This window comes from Suncus etruscus, chromosome 4 (genome assembly GCF_024139225.1).
Source record: "Suncus etruscus isolate mSunEtr1 chromosome 4, mSunEtr1.pri.cur, whole genome shotgun sequence".
Classification (NCBI taxonomy): Eukaryota; Metazoa; Chordata; class Mammalia; order Eulipotyphla; family Soricidae; genus Suncus; species Suncus etruscus.
Genome location: NC_064851.1, coordinates 29,717,419 through 29,735,686, shown reverse-complemented (window position 1 = coordinate 29,735,686; position 18,268 = coordinate 29,717,419). Strand labels below are relative to the sequence as shown.

General features: G+C 35.5%; 1 pseudogene; it reads right to left on the bottom strand.

Moving 5' to 3' along the window:
- LOC126007021 (60S ribosomal protein L7-like) overlaps positions 1-15,027 on the bottom strand; it is a 57,069-nt pseudogene extending 42,042 nt beyond the window's left edge.
- Between the last annotated feature and the right edge of the window lie 3,241 nt (positions 15,028-18,268).

Genomic DNA, 18,268 nt, shown 5'->3' with positions numbered 1-18,268 from the left:
CTCTTGGTGAGGCATTCATTTCATTGAGTTTTTTTCACTATATCCCTCTGCTTTATTCAGGCCTGAATGGTTGCTTGTGATAAATCTGCTCAAAATCTTAAGAATGTTTTTTTGTATGCAATTCCCTATTTGATATTTCTGCTTAGTATTTTATCCTTATCTGTGGCTTTCAAATTGTGATGAGGATGTGTTTTAGACTGTTTTTTTTTTTTTGAGTGAGAATCTTTTTGTATGCAATCTTTGGACATCCAGGATGTGGATGCATGTACTCTTAAGCTCTGGTGGCTTCTTAGTAATGATATTCTTGACTATTGATACATGGGTGTTTTCTTCCTTGGTCTCTGGATCTACAGTGATTCTTATGTTGTTTCTATTGAATCTATTCCAGAGTTTTATTGTTGTCTATTCACTTATTTTGAAGATCTTTATTTTTTGGGTTTGGGACCACACTAGTTGCACTCAGGAGTTAGTTCTGGCTCCGCACTCAGAAATAGCTTCTGGCAGGCTTGGGGAATCATAAGGGATGCTGGGTATCAAACCCAGGCTTGCACTACAGATCTCCACGTGGTGCAAAGCAAATGCCCTGCTGCTGTCCTATCTCTCTGGCCCCAATTTTGAAGATTTTTTCCATCATCTATTCAATATTTTAAGTCCCTTTTCAAAACCCATATGTTGTATGGAGGTGTTACGCAGCTATCTTCCAGTTCACTCATTCTGTCTTCAGCAGCTTCCAGTGAGTTTTTTCAATCCACCTATCAAGTTTTTCAGTCTTGTTATTTCTGTTTGAAGTTTTCTCATTTCTATTCTCATATCTTCTTAAGTCTTATTTGCTGTCATTCAAGTAATTCCATTTTATTTGAGTTCTTTGTACATCCTAAACATTTCTCTCTAAAGTCCTTATCAGAGAGTCTATATAGAAGTCTAGTACTAATTGAATCTTCAGAACTACTGTCTTCATTCACTAAGCATGGTGGGGCCCTGTCTTTTTGTCAAATTGTGATCTTTGCAGCCTGGTGGTTTTTTTTCTAAGGGGTTGAGCTAGAGCTCACTGGCAAGAAGAAATACATAGATGCAGAGCTGCCATGTTCTTCTCATGGTGTACTGTCCCTCCTCTTCTTTGTCATGGGCCAGACTCTCCACCAGGCACTTTCTTACTTTTGCCTTTAGGGTGCTATTTATAAGCCCTGTAAGGTCAAATGCCTTTGGGAGGCACCTTATCAGTCAGGAAAATTTGTAAATGAGAGCTGGGACCACCACCACTTTCAGTCCAATATATTCTGCCCTGTCAGAAGGATTAATAGGTCAACAAATAAAGCTTAAAGCTTTCAGGCAGAAGAAATTATAGAGTTCTTGTTAATGGATTAGCTGCAGCAAGAGATGATTTCAAAAGAAGTTTTTTCATATAACTCATGCATCTTTTGCATAATTATAGTAGTTAATTATAAAATAACAATGAAAATTTGGGATCTCAAAGACATGGAGTTGCAAAATAGAAAAGAACACTTTTTTTTATTCAGAAGAGTTGAGTGATTGTTTTCAGGCACAAATGAATTCAGATATTCAAAACTTTTTGTTGGAATCTCTCTCTTTATATATGTATATCAGCTCAATTGTGTTGGCTTTATTTCAGAACAGTAGTCAATCAGCAGTCCCAAAGGTTAAATCTTACAATTTTACAAAGAAATCTATGAAAAAATAAAACAATCCCTCACAAATTGGGTGACATTACTTTCCAACTCTTGCCCCTTGTTCTGATCATTATTGATCTCATTTAATCTGTTTTATGCTCTATACTCATGTCTGGAAAGGAAGGACATTTACTCCATCTGAGCTATATGAACTGAGAATGGAGTTATCTGGTTTCTCAAAAGAAAATGAAGATAGCTAAAGAACTAGCTCAATGGTCTCTAGTACATGAAGGCTAATTTTCAATCCTGGTACCAAGTGACCATCAAGCACCTAATTGGCACTAGCCCCAAGTGCTACACCTGGTCGCCTCCACACTGGCTCACAAACCAAATGAAGATAAGTTATGATCAAGAGGATAACAATAATAATGTTGAGTGAATGCTTTCATGATTGGATATCAAGTGTTTTTCACATATTTTATTAATTTTCACAGAGCCTGGTGAGTGCAGTAATATTATTATTTGCATATTTGTGAATCAGTTAGAGATGCCATTGGTACTTGTGTTTATATGGCTGTGAGTTACAGGAATGATTATGGAACAGTTGCAAGCACAAAGAGTAACTTGAAGAGGGGTAGTGAAAGGAAATTTCTGACTGAGGAGTGCAAAGAGCATGGTACTAAGAAATGGATCTCACATATGAGGTAGGCTTGAGATGGGTGGACATGTGTGGTGCACATTTTCAGGATAAAGGAGAGTAGCATAGTGATGCAGGCAAAGATTTCTAGAATGAAAAAAGTGTCAGAAATGAAATGCTCTCAACTCAGAAAACCTCAAATACGTGACAATGGATTTAATGAAGCTGTAAGGTAGAAAAGCTTTTGCTATCACCATCACTTACTCTGAACACCAGTAAAACTAAGGTGGCTCAAAGGTTGAAAGGGGAAGAAATGCAAGTCACATGATTTATTGCTATCACACTGACATTTTTGTGAAAATAAGTATACATTTTCCATCTGCTTTTCAATTTCACTTTGTGACTCTGGATCATTTGTTTATAGAGGCTCCTCCATTTTCAAATAGGCAAAGTGTGCATAATTATACTGAACCTGAGTAGAAAACATGTGATTATGATTTCAACTTAAACCATATGAATATTCCATTTGTTATTGCATGCCATACTCTTAAGTAAGATGATAGGAAAGATAAATTCGCAGGAAACAACAACAGTTGAAAAGCTAAAACTGTGCAGATTCCTTTGCATATGACCAGGTAAAAGTCTTTTTAAATATATTTTTTAAATTTATCAAGGTAACATTGTAACAACATAAATATTTGTGTTTGGGATATTATATCCACCATTAAATTGTCAATCTCACCGCATCATTAGTGGGTCTTCAATAAAAATCCCTCCCTTAGGTAAACTCAGTTCTATTGTCAGAACCTAAAGGTGTACTTTCACTAGATACTGTTCATTGTTTTTATTTCTTTATATACTACCACCAATGAAATCATCCAGTATTTATCTGTTTCCTTCTGACTTATTTTGCTTAATGTGTTACTATGTATATTGCAATAACAAAAAGGACTTTATCTCTTCTAGATGAGTAGTATTCTTTTGTATCTATATACCATATATATATTTTTTTTTGTCAATACATCTGTCCTTGATACTTGGTCCTTGGTACTTGGGTGGTTTTGTGGTTTTGGATGTTGTAAATAGTGTTACAGTGAATATAAATATGTATGTGTCTTTCAAATAACTGTTTTTGTATTCTTTATATAGAAGTGAAATTCCTGGATCATATGGTAATTCTATTTTAAAGTTTCACAAAATCTAGAGAATGTTTCCAAAAAGTGAATGAACATGTTTATATTCCCACAAAGAGTAAATGAGGGTTCCTTTTTCTCTACATCCATCAAACATGGTCTGATCTTTCTAACATTTTCTACTCTCACTATGTTTTTTTTCTTATCAACTTAAATTGAATTCCCTGATGATGACCAATGATGACCATTTTTTCACATGCCTGCTAATAGATAGAAATTCTTTTGGTGAGTGAAACACAGGATCACAATATGTCAGGTACAATGAGTTACTGTATTTTTCTTACCATAACACACACTTTTTCCCCCAGAGAGTGAATGCCACCTGGCGTTGAAGCCTGAGTGCAGAGGAGGAGAGAATCTAAAAAACTATGTGTGTCATATGGTCAGGTGTGTCTTGTAAAGTGAAAAATACTGTTAGTATAATTGATTTGCTAGAAAATGGGTTCAGGAGAGCTCCTCAGCTCCTCTATATAGGTTCTCTCTTTAGTTGCCTTAAATTTTCATAACAGTGGCAATAAAAACCACTTCACCATAATTGCAATGAATCAGAGACCCATTCTATACACAATATTCCCACCTCACTTGTACAAGTGCGGATTATTGATCTGCAAACATGCTATGAGTATCTGAGTAATGCTTAGCTTCATTTCCCCAATTTAGGTTTTGCTCACAGTACCATTTCCTGAATTGGAGTTGTCCTAGCAGAATGATAGAATAGTAGACAGGTCAAAAAATCCATCAGAGGTCAACAATTTGTCATAATGAAAATTGCAGAGGCACAAGTGTATTCACTGAACAGCTAGCAACTCATGCTTTTCTCCATAATATCTCATATACATTTAGTTTGGCAACTCTCATCAAAAAAATTCACTTTTTCCAGGAGATTTGTTAATTTATTTTGCAAAAATACATAATGACTTAACTGATGCTGATTTGATTTAATTGCCACAAAAAATGACAGTGGATCCCACTGACTGCAATATATCCCTTAAGAGTTACTAAGGACTGGACATTCAAAAATATTTTAATTCTTCTCCTCATCTGAGGCATTATTTCATTTCCTTGTCATGAAGGTAGTACTCTAACATCTTGAAAATGACAGTAAAATGATAATAGGGCCATGCCAAGTCTTTCCTTTCATTCTGTGATTTCCATCCTCTTCAAACTTTAAAGTACAGAGTAATGAGCTAATTTTGTCAAGAGCAAAAACCTCTGAACTATTCTTAGATAGTGATAGCAAGTGATGTGATCTGCCTCTTCTTTTATTGTGTATAACAAACCCTGAAATATTTCATTCTACTCAATAGAGGTTTATTGAGTGCCTAAAAATCTTAAACTCTTTGTTAATATCATCAGATTTATGTGTTTATATGCTCTGCTTCTGTTTGTGTTTGGAGGAATCACAGGACAATTTCTAAGACAGACGTCTGCCCCATATCAACTGTACTTTTGCTCAACAATGTGGTTATATTACCTGTGCCCTCAGATAATTTTCAAACAGAAAGGAGAGAATTAACAGTTGGAATTCCAGGCACCACAATCTAAATTAAGGAGGATAGAGTGGACCTCTCAGTAAATATACTGGGAGCAAGAGATGACCAGATAGTCTCATACAAATACACAACTGAATAATCATTAGAAATTAAAGACATAATACAGAAAAGATAATAACTTATCAATTAGTTATTATTTTTTCAACTTTAATATTTACTCTGTGTTTTCTCATATTTACTCACATACAAACAGAAATTTACACACATAACAAAATGCATATATATTTATTTTAATTTTTACTTAGGAAATATGACATATAATCTGACTCAGATTGTATCTATCCTCATAATGTTCACCAGTAGTTATATCAAGGTCTCCTCCTAACCCTTCACACCTCAGATCCTTAGCACACTCAATTGTGTAGGTTGATTCTTAGGGTTTATACCATTGACCATTTCCCATGACCTTACTATGCTTCTTTATATCCTACCTGTAAGCAAAATCAATCAGGTATTTTAGGGCCAAATATATTACTTAATGATCTGAGTGTAGGTTTTGCAGGAACAATTCCTGGTGTTGTATGACCTTTAGAGAGCATAGCTCATAATCACTGCTATTCCAAAACAACATCAAAAAGCAAAAATGTACTGACTTACAGTTTATCATATTTTCTTTGCATGAATCTGATCTTGGTTTAAATCCCAGCACTGCCAGGAGTGACCTCTGAGTAGAGAGCCAAGAGTAGCCTCTGAGTAACACTGAATGTGGCCTCTCAGAATACAGTTAGGATATTACTAATGAATTATTTATTATTCTCACTTTTATTCAAGTACTCTGTGAAAATGTCTTCATCTATTCCATCTGTTTTCATTACATAACTAATATGTATATAGCACTGTTCTGGGCAGAGAGGCTTATAAACAATAAGGCAAATTCTAGATTTTATGGACAATGCTTTCTAGTGGGGGTATGGGAAATCATGAAATATATCATAAAATATATCAATAAAAAAGAAAACTTATTGAGAGCTACAGTACAGTGGAGAGGGCACTTGCCTTGCTTATGGCCAACCAATCCAGCATTTCATAGGGTTCCCTGAGCACCACCAGAAATAATTCCAGAGTGTAGAGCCAAGAGTAAGTCCAGAGCATCTCAGGATGTGGTAAAATTAGAGAAAGAGAGAGAGAACATTTAATGAGATAGATGGAGAAAACTTCTGTTTGAGTAGGCAAAAAATGCTTTTAGAAGTGGGCATTAAATGGTGATTTTACAGAAAAAAAGAATCAACATTGGGTAAATTTCAAGAAGAGTAGAGAGAACAACTGTTTAGTATAAGAACTTAGAGAAAACAAGTCTTGTAGGGAGAAAAGCCAGAGAAGACAGACCCTCAATGATGGTGGAAATTATGAAAAACTAGATGAGTTAGAGATGAGGTAGAGAGGATCCATCTCTTTTTAATACATACATTTTTCTATGTATATATTTGAACCCTTGGAGATTTTTAAACAAAAGGATAACAAGATCAAGATTTTAACAAAGAGGAAACCGTTTTTAACAGGGTGTAACATTTTGGTTGCTAAACTCACCAAGATTAACAGGAACAATAATTTAATTAAAACTATCAAAACATGGGGAGAGGAAATGAATAAGTACTTCTTTGAAGAAGAGAGATCAATGAACAATAAGCACTTGAAAAAGCGCTCATCACTTATTTTTGCCAATTTTAAAGCAATTGTGTATTAACTGACCAGATTACAAAAATATGGTAAATACCTGGGTTCGTACACTTAAGACCACAAAATGGGTGGTCTTTCTCTTCATCTTATATCAGAGAGAAGATTACTTAAAGGTTCAGAGGAAGTTGTTTGCTTCTTTGAAATGTTTTCCAATAGTAGAGATCTCATGAATCAAATCCTTCATGAGATGATGCCATATTAACCTAGAGTTCAAACAATCAATCTGTTAATCAATTTGCTTCTTGTGGATTTTGCCATAACCATGCTTAAATCAACTCATTTACTAACTTCAGTTTTGGACATCTCCATGCAATATAGGGCTCAATACTGTCATGTTAATTGAAGCCTTGCTGAGTTTAACAAAGGTATCATTAAAAATCTGGTGAAGGAGAAGAAGCTTCAGCACCTTTCAACTTTGGGGCTCTCACCGTTATCTCTGATTCTGATGAAAAAAAGCAGTTGTCGGGGTTCAGAAGGAATATAAAAGTTGTTAGCTTTTCTTGCTATTCTAGCCATATGAATCTATGTCCTGTATGTTTGTCTATGCTTCTTGTAATAATATCTAGCATTTTCTTAGATCTACTTCCTGATTGCTTTTTGAAGCTTTTTGTTTTGTTTTGTTTTGGTTTGATTTTTTTGTTTGTTTGTTTTTGAGTCACACCCTGCAGCACTCAGGGGTTACTCCTGGCTCTATGCTCTGAAATTACTCTTGGCAGGCTCAGGGGACAATATGGGATGCGGGATTCGAACCATCGTCCTTCTGCATGCAAGGCAAATGCCCTACCTCATCTATCTGTCTGGTCCCTTGAAGCATCTTTTAAGCATACTTTTTTCTTTCTTCTTCTTCTTCTTCTTCTTTTTTTTTTTTTTTTTTCGGTTTTTGAGTCACACCCGGCAGCGCTCAGGATTACTTCTAGCTCTGTGCTCAGAAATCGCCCCTGGCAGGCACAGGGGACCATGTGGAATGCTGGGATTCGAACCACCGACCTTCTGCATGAAAGGCAAATAAATGCCTTATCTCTATGCTATCTTCCGGCCCCCATACTTCTTTCTTAAGTGCTTAGTCTTCAGGACTGTGAAATTATTTTTTTTTATATATGACATATGTGATATCTATATGATGTCTATGATACACATATGTGTGTATATCTATCTATCTATTTATCTATTATATACATATATATGACACAGAACCAACAAAAGTGAAAGAATGAGATCTAAACTACAATGACCAAACTTAACACTGTGCCTGTCAAGGCAGGCTGGTAGGTGGAAAGAAAACTGGGACATTAGTGGAGGAAAATTGACACTGCTGATGGGATTGGTGTTGTAACATTTTATTTCTGAAACTCAATTATGAATAAGTTTGTAAATTACCATGCCTCCATAATGCTTTTTAGGTTGTGTGTGGTTTTTTTTGGGGGGTGGGGAGTGGAGGGCACACCCAGCAATGTTCAGAGCTTACTCCTGGCTCTGCGCTCAGAAATTCCCCTGGCTCTGGGGACCATATGGGATGTTGGGGATTGAACTTGCGTTCTTCCTGGGTCAGCTGTATGCAAGGCATACACCCTACCACTGTAATAACCACTCTGGCCCCTCCATAATATTTTTAAATGGTAGCTGCTGTATGAAAATGAATCTCAGGGAGAAAAGAGCCACTAAACACACCTCTAAAATTTCAAAAATATGATACTGAGGGTGACTTGAACCAGGGATTAAACTATAACCTAAAAGCTTTATTCATATCACCTTCACTTACTTATTTATTTACAGTGAATGGAGTTATCTAGCAGTAACTTTTGGAAAGAAAACATAAAAATCTTTGGAAATTTTAGCACAAGAAAACCTTTTAAACTTCAGCATCACGAATTGAGTTCCAATGCAGAGGAAACTAGACTAAAAATTACTGATCAGTAAATAATAAAGAGAAAAAGGAAAATGATAATGGAAGAGATTAGAAAAATAGATATCAAGTGATAATGAGTGGTAATATCACTAAAAGTTTCTACTCATTGACACCTATGAGAAAGATCATTTCCCTCCTTCAGCACTGCATCATTAGTAGAAATTAGCTATCGTAGAAATTTGCAAAGAAGGATGAAATCCACTGCTATAAGGGCTCTCTTGTGTGAACTATGTTGAAATTCTATTAAAATATGAAAATAATAAGAACAGGGTCTCAGGCAGGAGCATATATGCAGAATAACAAGATGTCATCTCAAATCACTTTAGTGATAATTATACATAAAGGGCTCGGTCTTTCTAGGCTCTCTTTCATGCACTTAATTCCCAATTGAAGCCAATTATAAGTAGAGTTTGACTTTCATGCTTGCTTCTGGTTAATCTGCACACCGTTTCTTCTAATAACTCCCTTTAATGTCTTCATATGTTGGTGGATAATGTCCCTTTCATGATATGTGTGTTCAATGTACATATATGCGTGTATGAGAGAGAGAAAAATAGAGGACTGGGGGAGAGAGAGAGAGGAGAGAGAGAGAGAGAGAGAGAGAGAGAGAGAGAGAGAGAGAGAGAGAGAGAGAGAGAGAGAGAGAGAGAGAGAGAGAGAGAGAGAGAGAGGAGAGAGAGAGAGAGAGATTTAGAAATTTAGAATGACAGTGCTTCTTCCAGGTAGGGAGCGTATGGAAATCTTGTTTTGCTTGAAATATCTGGTCAGTAATTGGCAAAGTCATGTTTCACAAATAATTGCTTATGTGAGAAAAGCAGTTGTGGAAAGAGCAGGCACTTTGGTACCAGAGAGATAATGATTCAAATCCTCAGTCTGAGGTCTGCTCAGTGACCTTGTCAGTTTTGTAACTTCCCCAGGGCCTTGTTTCTGTCATCTACGAAATGAAGGTGGGGTTATCTGTCTCTGTGGTTTTCTAACTGCTAGTTTGAAGACAGAGAAAAACTGGTCCAGAAAATTTTCTGTTAGTCCGAGACAAAGTTAATTGTAACTTAAATGGCACACCAGATTATAGAGTGGTACTATTATATTGATATACAAATATTTTTACTTCACATAAATCTTGTTTATTAATTTAGAAGTCCACAAGTTATTTCTCCTATTTTCACTAGCCCAAAGGTACAAAACAAAACAAAACAAAAATGGTTGAAAACCACTGATCTTAGAACCACTGTAAAAAATAGATCAGATTACTGGAGAGGATTCCACGTATATCTACCAATTTCTTAATTGTTCGGTATGAACTTTTTTTTTGGGGGGGGATATAGAACCAATCTAGCATTCCTGTCTAAAATCCTACTTTATGTGAAATATATAATCATGTGGGATATCCATATACTTTATATATTACATATGATACTCCAAAGTATTCTTTTGTCTTTTTCCCAGTTGTTATCTTTCTGTTCACTAACATCTTGCTGCCATCATTCTGGTGGATAAAATTTTGAGATTTTGAACTGACAGCTCATTGGGCCACAGTTTGTATTTGACAACTTGGTTATGGACTATGTAGTATGTAAATAATGACATATCTTAAAATATTTTAATCTTTCATCTTGATAGATGCATTTGAGTTTCACATTTGTCCTTTGAGAAAGGAGAGGGAAATGAATAGCAGCTTTTGGTGACAAGGTAATTACACTGAGAACTATGTTAGCACCAAGAACTCAGCTGATTATGTCTTGCTAAAAGACATGGTTGTTTAAAATAGTTCCCATCTTATTGACAGCGTTAAGAAATGGTAGGCACACTTTTAATTACACTTCACCACTAGATCATCAGGAACATGGAATACTGTTTCTGACTCAGCTTTTCAGAATTTCCCAGAAGTGGAGTGAGGAGGAAAAGCCTTGGGCTTCAGCCCCAAGTTAAGTAAATTATATTTGATTGGTATTTGGAGTCGAATTAACATATCACGTGCCAAGAAAGTAAACATTGAAAGGAGAAAATTTGGTTCTTGTTTCTTGCTTGTGGTTTATGATCTCTCTGCTCCCCCTCCCCCGGAACAATATGAACCTGATGAAATGGTACTTAATCTGCTTTCTGTTAAGAAAGTAAATTGAGGGGCTGGAGAAATAGCACAGCAGTAGGGTGTTTGCTTTGCAAGCTACCGACCCAGGACCAACAGTGGTTTGAATCACGACATCCCAAATGGTCCTTCGTGCCTGCCAGGAGCGATTTCTGAGCACCTGAGCACCGCTGGGTGTGGCCCCAAAACAAAACAAAGGAATGTTAATTGACTTTTAAAAACCTACAGCTATTAAGTAGATCTTAATTGTGTATACTTCACTATCAGAATTATTATAATACCTATTTATCTAATATAAGCAAATACAACACATTTTTTAGAACAATTTGATCATCCCTGAATATATTATACTGAGTCTTTTTCACTCAAGTTCTAACTCCCTCTGTACTTTTACCAGAAGCCAGTGACTTATTCTATTTTCTTTGATATTGGAAATGTGGTGCCATACATAGTTAACTTTGGAGCTTACTCCTGCCTTTGTTCTCAGAGCTACTTCTGATGGTGGTCTGGGAGTCATAGGTTTTGTCAGGTATTTAACCAGAATTGACTATAGGCAAAGCCCCTGTATTTACCTTCCAGACATATTTACATTTTTTTGTCTCAGTAGAACACAGTCTTGATTATTATAGAGCTATAGCTAGACATTAAATCAGGTAATATAAATCATCTAACTTGTGCCTGGTCACAGGTTGTTCCATTAACTTAGTAATCAACTAATAATTGGATAGAAATTTTCTTAATTTCTTAGAAAAAGAAATATCCTAGTCTTTTCTGAGAGATTTTTTTAAACAAAAATTTTAATTAAATACTATGAGATACACAGTTACACAATTTTTATAGTTGAATTTCAGTCATACAATATAGAGCATTTATCCCTTTACCAGTGCACATTTCTCATCAGAGCCGCAGGATTCTGAGTGGGAGTTGGGGCACGATGTTAACAATCAGAAAGTTAGTTTGCAGAGATACTTCACTTTTTAATTATTTCCTTTACAGAGACTTGAAGTCAGCAAGAGATGAAATATTAGGTTCTTTTGAATTTTTTCCCAAGGATATATCAGATCATGCATATGAACTTCAGGGCTCCCAGAAACATGTTGGAGTCCTTCTTAGCCTTTCAAGATTGTTGATTAATCTAGCATCTATCCCAACAGTATTCCAAGCAGTATAAACTGAAACACCATGTATTAACATTTTTAACAAATGTTCTCTAAGTTTTCAGCTCTGTAGCAGATGATAAAGAAAGCTCATTAAGATGGTCTTTCAGTGAATCACAAAGCAAGTCAGAAATAATAATTTCTTTGCAAATGAAATAATAAAGTCTTTGCAAATAAAGTTAGTTTGTTTTGAGATGAAGAATATGAGCTTAGAAACATTTCAGTGCTCAGCCTGTTGGTGCTGTGTCTACCAAGGTTATATGTTGCAAGGCTTGGCTCTAGTCTAGAGCATCAATACCCGGCAGTGCTTAAGTAAAAGAACATGTAAGCTATCTTCTGTTTTATTTATTTATTTATTTATTTATTTATTTACTTCTTTATTTATTTATTGGGGGATTTTGGGCCACATCCAGTGATGCTCAGGGGTTACTCCTGGTTATGTGCTCAGAAATAGCTCCTGGCTTGGGGGATCATATGGAACTCCAGGGAATTGAACCACTGTCCTTCCTAGGCTAGCGAGGGCAAGGCAGAAACCTTATCCCTTGCTCCACCACTCCGGCCCCTATTTATTTATTCTTTTATTTAAACACCATGATTACAAAGTTATTCATGATTAGGCTTCAGTCTTACAATGTATACTACCCTTCACCCATGAACATTTCCCCCCACCAATGGCCCCACTTTCCCTCCTCTCCTCCGCCCTTTACCTGCCTCTGGGCCAGACATTTAACTCCTCTCTCTCACAGATACTCTCTCTCTCTCTCTCTCTCTCTCTCTCTCTCTCTCTCTCTCTCTCATCCATTTGTTTCCTTTTTAGACACTGTGGTTTGCATTGTTGTTAATGAAGCAGTACCATGCATATCACATTATCGCCTTTCAATACCCAGTTATTGTCCAGAGTGATTGTTTCCAACTCTCATTGTCACAATGGTCCCTTCTCTACCCTAACTGCATTATTCCACTATTTTTGGCAAACTTCCTACCATAGACTGGTCCTCCTGACCCTCATCTTCCATTCGAGCTTAGTAATCAAGAATTGCTTTTGTTGCAAGCCTTTGCTATATTTCTTTAAGCATTTTTGGGGGGTGCACCCAACAGTGCTCAGGACTCACTCCTAAATTTGTGCTCAGAGATCATTCCTGGTGGTGTTTAAAGGACCACATGGGGTGCCAGAGATTGAACCCATATCAGTTGTATGCAAGTGCCCTACCTAATATACAGTCATTTTAACTATCAGTTAGTTTTGCTTGGGATGTGGGTAATAGATTAGAAATAAATTTGAGTTCTTTTAAGACTAGCTTTTAAACTTATGGAGATGGGTCCAAAACCATCTTGAATCATGACTTAATTTGGCACTCCTAAATAAAAAATTATAGAAATATTATTAAAATGATTTTAGGAGATTAGACAAGAGTTCTCACTCACACAGTCAAGAATCGCACCTGACAATATCCAGCCAATTGAGACATGCTTCCCAGGTGATGCTGCCCTTTTTTTTTTTTTTTTTTTTTTTTTTTTTTTGGGCCACACCTGGCCAGCACTCAAGGGTTACTCTTGGCTCTGACTCAGAAATGGTCCCATATGAGATGCAGGGAATCAAACCCAGGTCCATCCTGGGAGGGCCATGTGCAAGGCAAACACCCTACTGCTGCGCTATCTCTCAGGCCTCATGTAATGCTGCTTTTCTGCTCAAAGCGAAGGAGAAGTAGGAACTCTTTTCCCATGAGGCAATGGTAAATCCATGAGATACTTAAATTTTGCACTGGGCATGGGGAATTAGAAAGGTATGTGACCTATTTCCCCAAGAAACTACACTTTCTGGTTCTTGCTATTATTTCTCAATAAACTCGTTTTGTTTGTATTTATTTGGCAGCTACATTCATCAGTGCTCCTGGAGTGGGTCAGGGAACCATATTTAGTGCTATGGAATGAATTAGGGCTGGCCATGTATAAAGCAAGTCTCACTAGTATAAAGACTTTATTACTATACCCTATATTTTCTCTCTGACTCAATAAAATCATGAAAATGTAGTTATCATGTTTTACAATTTTATAATACTGTTCATGATAAGATGATAAACATATTTTTCTGGTAAGTTAACTAAATACTTGTTTGTCTGATATCAGCACTTACTAAGGTAAGTAAATGTTTACTAAGGTAATATATTAAGAGGATGGGACCCCAAATCCTCCTACATCCAGTCCAATGGATGCTTTAGGAATGATTTCATTCACATCTTGATGGTGCTTCTTTAGATTTGGAATTTTTTTCATATAAATTGAAGATTAGGTAAAAATTTGAAGGGACTCATATACAGAATCAAAGATGTATCCTTGTGTGGCCTCCTTATATTTGACAAGTATATATGTATATACATATATATGCATATACATATATGTGACAAGTTTTGCTGTTTGATATTTATGAATTATGAATTATTTCCCTTCAGTTCTGCAAAATTTCTGAGATATTTTGCTTCCCTCTCCCTACACTGGGATTTGAAAACACCCCAGAGAGTAAACTGAAAAGATTGTAGAATTGGGGCTAGAGAGACATTCTAGTGGACTGGGCACTGAACTTGCATACACCTGGCCCCAGCTCTTTCCTCAGCATCCTATATGATCCTTCAAATCCTGACAATAGTAATTCCTGAGTGCAGAGCAAGAAACAACACCTGAGTGATATCAAGTGTGGCTCAATAAACAAGTGAACAAGCATTGTAGAACTAAACTTGTTTTTTCCTTTTTTTTTTTTTTTTTACTTCCAGGAAGCCTTTTCCACACTACTTTTTCAGTAACTGAAAACAAAAGTTTCATCATTTACTTGCTTAATGAAGGATTATTCATGCAATCTCTAATGCTCTATCAGGATCAGAGGAAAGGATTTTCTAATACCTTCAAAAGTATAGATGTAAACAGCTATACTCTTTGTCTTACTGATACTTTGGTCATTTTTATTCTCAGAGTTTGACTTTGAGTTAGGTTGGATTTATTTTTATTTTACCAAAGTATATTTTAGCAGAAGTATATCTTGCATAGTGTATGCCTTCTAAAAATGCATATGCCTAAAATTAGTTTACTTCATTTTTTTGATTGTTAAATAGACCTGTTTAAAATAAAAACAGCTTAAAGACAGTTATCTACTGTTTTTCAGTGTTTCACATAAGAATTCTTTCTTTCTTTCTCTTTCTTCTTCTTCTTCTTTCTTTCTTTCTTCTTTTCTTTCTTTCTTTCTTTCTTTCTTCCTTCCTTCCTTCCTTTCTTCCTTCCTTCTTCCTTCCTTCCTTCCTTCCTTCCTTCCTTCCTTCCTTCCTTCCTTCCTTCCTTCCTTCCTTCCTTCCTTCCTTCCTTCCTTCCTTCTTTCCTTCCTTCCTTCCTTCCTTTCTTTCTTCTTTCTTTCTTTCTTTCTTTCTTTCTTTCTTTCTTTCTTTCTTTCTTTCTTTCTTTCTTTCTTTTCTTTCTTTCTTTCTTTCTTTCTTTCTTTCTTTCTTTCTTTCTTTCTTTCTTTCTTTCTTTCTTTCTTTCTTTCTTTCTTTCTTTCTTTCTTTCTTTCTTTCTTTCTTTCTTTCTTTCTCTCTCTCTCTCTCTCTCTCTCTCTCTCTTTCTTTCTTTCTTTCTTCTTTCTTTCTTTCTTTCTTTCTTTCTTTCTTTTCTTTCTTTCTTTCTTTCTTTCTTTCTTTCTTTCTTCTTTCTTTCTTTCTTTCTTCTTCTTTCTTTCTTTCTTTCTTTCTTTCTTTCTTTCTTTCTCGCTCACTTTCTTTCTTTTAGTCTTCGTTTTTTTCTTGGGTTTTAGCCACACCCAGAGGTGCTCAGGGATTACACCAGGGCTCTGCACTCAGTAATCAGTCCTGGCAGGCTTGGGAGATCATACGAGATGACAGAGATTGAACTCAGGTCTGCAGCTTGCAAGACAAACCCCCTACTTATCGCTCCTTAATAGTTTGAAATTCACCTATCCAATCTGCCAGTAGCATTTGCCAGTTTCTGTAACAATTTTATATCCTATAAACCAGGGCAACATCATTATTTATTAACCATTCTTTCTATTGTACATAAAAAACAATATTGACAAGTTTTATTTTCTCTGTAAAAAATAAAAAATCAGGTTGTTATTTTCTATTACTTAGGGAATTTTATAATTTAGCATCCAAATTTTCTAAAATTAGATGTATCAATTTTGCAGTTATGCCTAAAGGGGAAATGTTTCAGGTTGACACAAGTTAGAGTTTCAATTGGAACTTGTTATACCATTTCTAGTGTATATAACATATACTTGCTGGCAAATATTATAGTCAAAGAAGATTAATTGGAGGTTAAATTGGGCACAAAAGAATTACATTATAGATGCCAACATTACAATGTCTATTTTTATTTTGTGAATGTTCTTAAATTAGGTAGTATTCTTAAAGTTGAAGTCAGAAAGCAGAAGGCTGTAGTGGTTTATTAAAATATTTAGAACATCTTTTCTTTTGTTTGTATGTGTGATTAACTTATGTATGTTTATTGATATGCATCATAATAAATAGTCCATTTCTTTCCCAAACATTTGATGGAACCTGGGGCGCAGGGCATAATCTGGGAGCAATGCTTTCTGTGAGACTCTGTTTTCTGAAATGAACATTTCAATCCCATTCTATTGAAGCATACTCTGACAGATGTTTAATAGACATGTGGAAGTTAAGAAGAAAGTAACTTATGCTCTCTTGAAGATTTTAACATTATCCGATGCCGTATTTACATAAAGTCTTTGATTAGCAATATTTGTTGACATTACTCTCTATGGTTATAGCAAAATCCATTCTCAGTATCAAGTACATGTTTTATTGCCTAAAATTAGATTATCAATATTCTGATTCTTTTTTGACTCTGGATAAACTAAAAAATTTAAATACTCATGATGAGAGGGTAAAAAGTATATATAAGGGGAGTCAGTTGGAAGAAAAAACTATGAGACAATTAATTCCTATTCATTTAGGAGTTAATGTTAGGAAACAGAGTTAAATTGTTCTCATATTTCTGGCTTCAGTTTTGGTGCCTTCTCTAAGCACTCCCAACAGTAAGGAAATTCTTTGATGGTGTATTTTGATTGGCCCTGTTAATATTGAATGTCTTAAAGCTTATGGATGGGACTCCTATTAGAGCAAATAGGCCCAGGCTTGGGCTCAGTAAGTGATTGATGTTCTGGTCTCTAATATTCATATTCCAAGCATTCATACACTTGTAAATGAAGGTAATTAGGTAACATCCTAATTTCTAGGATGTTAATTTTACATAGCTCATAGCTTGTATTAAAACTCTGATGAAAAATTTTGAGAGCTTTTTAGAAAAGAAATCCTTTTTGAAACTAAAGAAAACAACCGATAAATTAGAAATGACATGCTGAAGGTGATGTAGATATAAAGTAAACTTTCAAAATTGAGACAGAAAAAAAACAGGCATTTTATTCAATATGGAAAGTAAATTTAAGAATAACTGTGCATAGAATTCAAATAAATTCAAATAAAAACAACAAGGTATTTTATAGCAATTATACCACTTTATACCAGTGAAGATGACACATAGCAAAGATATTGGGAATAATTTGTGTTGGTGGGGCTTTGGTAAAAAGGAACTCTCATTCACTGCTAGTAGGAATACTGTCTGGTGCAACCTCTATGAAATAAAATGGAGGGTTCTTTGTAAACTCAGAATCAAACCCAGAAATACTGCTTTTGAGTACTATCTCTAGGACAATAAAACAGTCATCCAAAAGGATGTATGCACACCACTATTCATCACAGAACACAACTATCATGACAATGTTAATGAGTGAGAGAAGTAGAATACATGTCTCGAATACAGAAAGGTTGTGTGGGTGGAGAGATATGGGGTGCATTGGTGACGGAAATGTTGCACTGGTGAAAGGGGGTATTCTTTTCGTGACAAAACCCAACTGCAGTCATGATTGTAATCATGGTGTTTTAATAAAGAGTTAAAATCAAGCTAGATATACAGACAAGTGTATAATGGAAATATAGTACAGTGGAATACTATATAGCTGTAAGAAATGATGCAAAATTTTTTTAAAAAGAAATGTTGCAAAGATGCAATTCGCTGCAATATGAATGGAACTGGAAGATATGGAAAAGGAAATAAATCATAAGAAGAAAGATAAATATAGAATGATACCATTTATATCTGGTCTTTGGAGTAACTGCATGGATAAATAAAATGGCTTAAAAGGGGTTTGTTGAGACCACTCTAAGGTCAGAGTATAGGGAGAAGAAAAGAAATTGAATGGAAGAGGAGAAAGACAAATATGAAAGGACAGGGACCAAGGGATTTCAGGTGCATTGGTGGTGTTAAGAGCGGAACTAAATATCCAAGCCAGAGTAACCACAATAAAATTATGAGACCCAAATTTTAACAATCACAATTTTAAAAGAGCCCGT